Source organism: Orbicella franksi, chromosome 8 (assembly GCF_964199315.1).
Source record: "Orbicella franksi chromosome 8, jaOrbFran1.1, whole genome shotgun sequence".
Lineage (NCBI taxonomy): Eukaryota > Metazoa > Cnidaria > Anthozoa > Scleractinia > Merulinidae > Orbicella > Orbicella franksi.
The window spans coordinates 15,776,408-15,781,971 of NC_138152.1; the positions used below are offsets into that span (position 1 = coordinate 15,776,408).

The 5,564-nt window shown below is 37.3% G+C and overlaps 1 long non-coding RNA gene across 4 annotated transcripts in view; it reads right to left on the reverse strand.

Moving 5' to 3' along the window:
- Positions 1–4,820: 4,820 nt before the first annotated feature.
- Positions 4,821–5,564, reverse strand: part of LOC145494849 (uncharacterized) — a 10,431-nt gene continuing 9,687 nt past the window's right edge. For 3 of the 4 annotated variants that reach the window (XR_014050310.1, XR_014050312.1, XR_014050313.1), the window contains one exon: positions 4,823–5,564. This exon is cut by the window's right edge and continues 2,080 nt beyond it. This is a non-coding gene — a long non-coding RNA (uncharacterized LOC145494849). The other variant, XR_014050311.1, reaches the window with a different exon arrangement.

Sequence of the window (5,564 nt, forward strand, 5' to 3'; positions counted from 1 at the left end):
ATTTGCGTGCTTAGAATTGAGATGTTAATGTAAATTTGGTAAAACAACTCTTTCAAGTAGTTCAAATAAACTAATGGGGCAACAGGAGCAGCTGTCAACCTATCTAGCTTCGCTTTGTTACTGGAAATTTTCGAAGCAGCGTTTCATGCTGTTGCCTCGTGTCATATATTTTTAGCTATTTATTTATTATGTTTTTTATAGTGTCATTTATTTTCTGTCTACTTATTCTTCTTTCTGTTTCTTCACACCCAACTTGTATAAAATGTAACTTGTAGCACCAGTTTTAGACTTGGGTCGTTGGACGCGCAGATTGTTTTGAAATAGTGTTCAATGCCCCTGTGGCTTATCAATATCCTACGACAAACATGGTGGCGATTAAATAGATATCGCAGATGGCCGGGTGATTGTAGGGAACTATCAATTTGGTTTGGTGAATCCTGGAGGGAGGCGGTTAAAAGACCATAAGAAAACACCCTGTAAGAAGGCGCGCGCTAAAAGCCTTTCTACACTACAAGCCGTACTAAACATACTTCGAGATAATTTACGAATTTCCACATTTCAGTGGTTTGGGATTTTATTATATTGTTAGATTCTTTATTGATCGAAGTATCGTTATGTCAAAAACAAGGGGAAAAGGCAAATATGGCAATTAACGGTCAAATGCATCAACGGAACAATGTTTGAACTTGATAAAAACAATAAAACAATAAACGTTGCATAGTGTTAGGTAAGAGTAAATGAAATTTCTATCTCAAGAGAAGATTAATTATGATGCCAAGAAAGATGGGTATCTATACTAATAAATACAGTCTATTGTTAGGAAACAATCCCTAGTAGGAAATTAATTGCAGCCTCAGTAAAGTTGTCAGCTCAGCTGTTGAGTCGGAAAGGCGGAAAGTTGTATGGATTTCGTTCTTTATTAAAAGTTCGATTGATAAAAAAAGCATGTATGCCCACAATTTTAACCCAAACCTGAATAATAAACAGTTTCGATCCAGATCTTCATTAAACATCGGCTTCATTGGCTAGTCCTAATATTTTCAGCTCTTAACGCGACTGTTTCGAGAGAAACTGGAGTTATTTATTTCCGTTGCACTTTCAACTAATGAATGATACTGGTTTTTCATCGGAATACATATCGCTCTTGAATTATTTCCAATTTTGCATTTTTCAAGGGAAAGGAATTCTTGCTAAATTTCATATAATTTTAGTTTTCCATCATGTGGGCAGAATGAATGTACTTTAGTCATTTTCCCTGTGTAGATATGTCCCCGTAGTGCACCAAATTTCTGACAGCTAATGTAAGAAGCCAGGTTTCAAGCCTTCTTCACCAAGGTTTCGGTCACAATAAGGCATTGAACATCACACTGCATTCGTGAACGAAAGTCGTGGAACAAATTTGCACTTTTGGGGCTTTTGCACACATACTAGACGCGACTTCACCTGCCTAGCCTCTCCCCTCTCCGATTCGTCCATATGAGTCATTGAGTCCAACTGCAGCTACATAGGGCCGCTTTAAATTCTCTCTTTTGGAAATAACGATAACGATGACGATAACGATAATACTAGTAATAATGATAATAATAATAATAATAATAATATGTAAACACTGTTGAAATAGGTTTTAATAGTTTATTTCTTTTACTTACTTTTACCTTGTATATACCTTATTTATAAAAAAAAAAAAAGTAGTAGTAGTAGTAGTATTAGCATTAGTTGTAGTAACCATGATATCATGACATATATGATATGACGATGATGATAATAAATCATTATTATTATTATTATTTTGATATTATTATTACTATTATAATTACCGAAAACTTAAGGAACAACAGAATTTCTGAATTTTTTACCAGATACATGTAAGATTCAAGTTTGTATGAAAAGTGCTCAAATAAAGTTTGCTATTATTTTTTAAATTAAAAAAATATATATATATAATAATAATAATAATCATAATAATAATAATAATAATAATAATAATAATAATAATAATAATAATGAAATCTTTATTTATCCCGATTAAAACCAATCAGCTGAACGAGAAGCTGGTATAAACCGGTGATCAGCAATATAAAATATATTCGTCTAAAAATACATCCACACAATGATATCGAAGAATATTAAAAATCAGAAAAACATGTACTTTCTAACGAGCCGCGGTACAATTATGTTCCTTGAGATCTACGTCTAAGAAATATTGAAAAACCTTATTATTGAAACTAAAAATGGAGCTAAGTTCCCTTAACTCTTTGGGAAGATCATTCCAGTCCTTCGCAGCAGCATACTTAAACGAACACCGTCCCATTGCTGAAGACGTATTCCCCTAAATTTAATAAGGTAGTGTCCCTTAAAGATCTTTTATGTGACTCTGATCGCTTAACTAAATAATTCTTTAACTAATCTGGACAACCTTTTTTAATTTATTTTTTCGGTCATAGCCTTTTGCCAAAAACGTAGCAGTAGGAGCGGTTGCTATATAAATGCTTCTAAATATTTGGGCCCAGGGGCCTGTTTCTCGAAAGCCCCGGAAACTTTTCCGGCCCGCAAAGCCATTTTTAGTTAATTGGTGTTTAAAGACAGAGAAGTGTATACGTCTGAAACTTCTTCTATGAAGGGAACTTTTCGAGGCTTTTCGAGTGCGAAAACTTTTCGGGACCTTCGAGAAACAGGCGTCAGGTCAGAACACGTTGTTTCACCTTACACCTGGGACTTCGCACAAACGCAAAAATCCACCAATCACTACATGTAGTCCTATGCTCGTATGGGCCAATAAAGGCTATGGCGGAAGTTTTGTTTGCCACTTTGTAAGTTCTTAAGTCATCTGTGTTGCTTTTGTGACATTCTCGCAGTAATTTCGTACTGATCGCAGCCCAGAATTATGCTTGAAAGCAGTTCTATTTATCACCTTAATAGCGGAAATCATGGAAGACAAGTGACAAAAGAAGGGATCGACTTTGCCCAAGCTACAAAAAATCAGTTGCTCCGTGCACTGAGGTGGGGCTGTATGTACCTCATTACCGGTAATATTCGCCCAGCTTACAACGTCAGTATTTTTGCTTTAAATAAGCAACGCCAATTAAATACATTAGCGGCGTCTAATCACGAACAAGGTTTGTAAAGTCGAAAGAAAAACTTGCATTATGTTGTTAACTGTTAACTTCCACACATTACACTCTTTTCGAGTTCGAAAAAGTGTGATGACACGAGTTCCGACTTGCTAAATACAAGCTGCAAATTAAACTGCTTTAAAGTAATTGAGCGCAATCAGATGTCTTTTATAATATGGGTTTTTGCGTCTAATTTTTATTTAAAGTATTCTACTGAACAAAATCAAATTCATTTGACAAGCTCATATGACTTGGACCAGAATAATTTTTTCTCTTCTGTTGTTTGGTTCTCGTTGTCTAGAAAAGCCGCATTAACCGCCTTACTGACACTTAACCAATTAAGCTCCGTTTATACCGATTGTTCTATTTTAGAGACACTGTTTCTCGAATACTGGCAGTGTTTTGACAGGTTTTGGCACGGCCTTTAACGCCGATGTAATACCAAGTTAGTGCCCATGCTTTACACTGTATAGCTCAAAGAAAGATCTGAACCTAAATGTTGGTAATTCAAAAGGTTCCGTGGCTGCGTGACACTATAAATAGTTCAAAAGTTGTAAATAGTGATAAAATAGTGCCAAAATAAACTCAGTTTTGTAGAAGACGTTTCAGGCCTAGCGCTTCCTCAGACCTTCCTTGCCGATTGCTAGGCTTGCCCTCCGCAGTAATGGTTTCGTTCCACAGATTGCTTTCTTTTGGTAAAATAACACTCGTTGCGGTTCTCTTGGTTTTACACGCAAGTTTTATGCTCAATTAATTCCCTTTAGAACACAGAAATTAATGCCTCTTTCGTGAGCGTTAGCGTTCCCATCCAATCCCATTTCTTGTTTTCCCATTCATATCGATGGTAATTTTGAAGTAACTGACAGAGCAGTGAGCTTCCTTCTATCAAGAGGCACTGAAAAGTCTGTAAAACAGCAGCAGCAACAACTTCCAAATAGATTGGTTTTCACTTGAGTATCGAAAATAATTCATATTGGCTTTGGTTTGCATTACTACGCCATTCGAATGGCTCCGAAACAATTCGTGCCACTTTCTCACCCAATCAGAAGAAAAAACAAGGCCGATATTAATCGTGACTCGCTTGGACAAGTTTTCTCGCGCCTTGCGTCGGCTACGAAGTTGAGCAAAATATTGACAAATATTTGTCAGTGGCGAGCCGATTGATCAACGAGACACTGACAAATCACGATATTTTGCGAAAACCGAGTTAAATAATTGTTCTACCATTCGATAACCATGTTTGTTTTCATATTGAAATCATTCTTTGACAGCTCAGAGAATCACCCGAGAGCTTGACTTTTCAATTCGCAACAAAAGACATTTTGACGGTACTACGTATACGAATGAGCAGAGCATTATTTGTAGGCAGTTCTTTGCAGGTCATGTGGTGGGCTCTCGGCCAATAAAAAAGGAGTATAGCTAACTGTCGTGGGTCGTGGGTCGTGGGTATCAAAAAAATTCCCCCCCACCCCCCCCCCCCCCGAAACGTAAAAATAAAAATAATGAAAAAATTAGTAAGACGAGATTTTTTTTAATTTCGAGCAATCAAGCGCGCCAGCGGCCAAAAATCTCATAAGAGCTTGCGCGCGCATTCTACTTTCAGATCACGACATGAACAGTCGGCCATATTGTGTCGTGGTGGAAGAGTACATGAAGTTTCGTTGAATGCAAGCGTTAGCCAACCATTTTACTCTGGTATTTTATTCAGTCACTTCGGAAGAAGATCTGTAAAACTGTGAAAAACATTTTAAAGCGGCGAGTTCATTGTATATTTAGTTTAACCTTCATTTAAGGTTATAACCCGTACGCAAATAATTTGTTCGAAAAGATCTTGTCTGCCGTAAGATTTCGAGTTCTCCGACTCTGCTCAGAGATCCAGTCAAGGACTAGTGTGTCAAGACTTGCTTTTGGATTATTATGTGATTGTAAACCTACGATGAGTTTTTGTTATATGTCTATTAAATAGTGCGAACAGTTTTTTTTTGTCATTGCCTTGTTTGTGATATGATCTGATATTCGAGGCAGTCGAGTTGACGTGGAAGCAGCTCCCCTCTTACAGTACAAACTGGCGGGAAAATAAGGGCGGCCGGCATTTACGTTCCCGCCTTGTCCAAACTGGCCGGCCACCCGATGCCCAAATTTTGCTTGCTTTTTTTTTTTTTTGCAACTTCGTAACAGGTGTTGATCGCACTCTCCGTTACAATCGCTGTTGCTTAACTATCGCTCGGCTCTTGCAGAGTTAATTCGAGTACTAAAATACGCCAAAGTAAGCTGAACCAACTTTTTTTTAAACAAAATTTCTGCAAAGTACCTAACCGGTCCAGTTTTTTTTTTAAATTGACACTGTTGCAAATTTATAAGTTAGCCGGTCGTCACTTGCATTGCGGTTCAGTGAGGTTTGCTTTAGAGGTCACTCGAGTGTTTGTTATCGGACTACTGTTGTCGTTACAG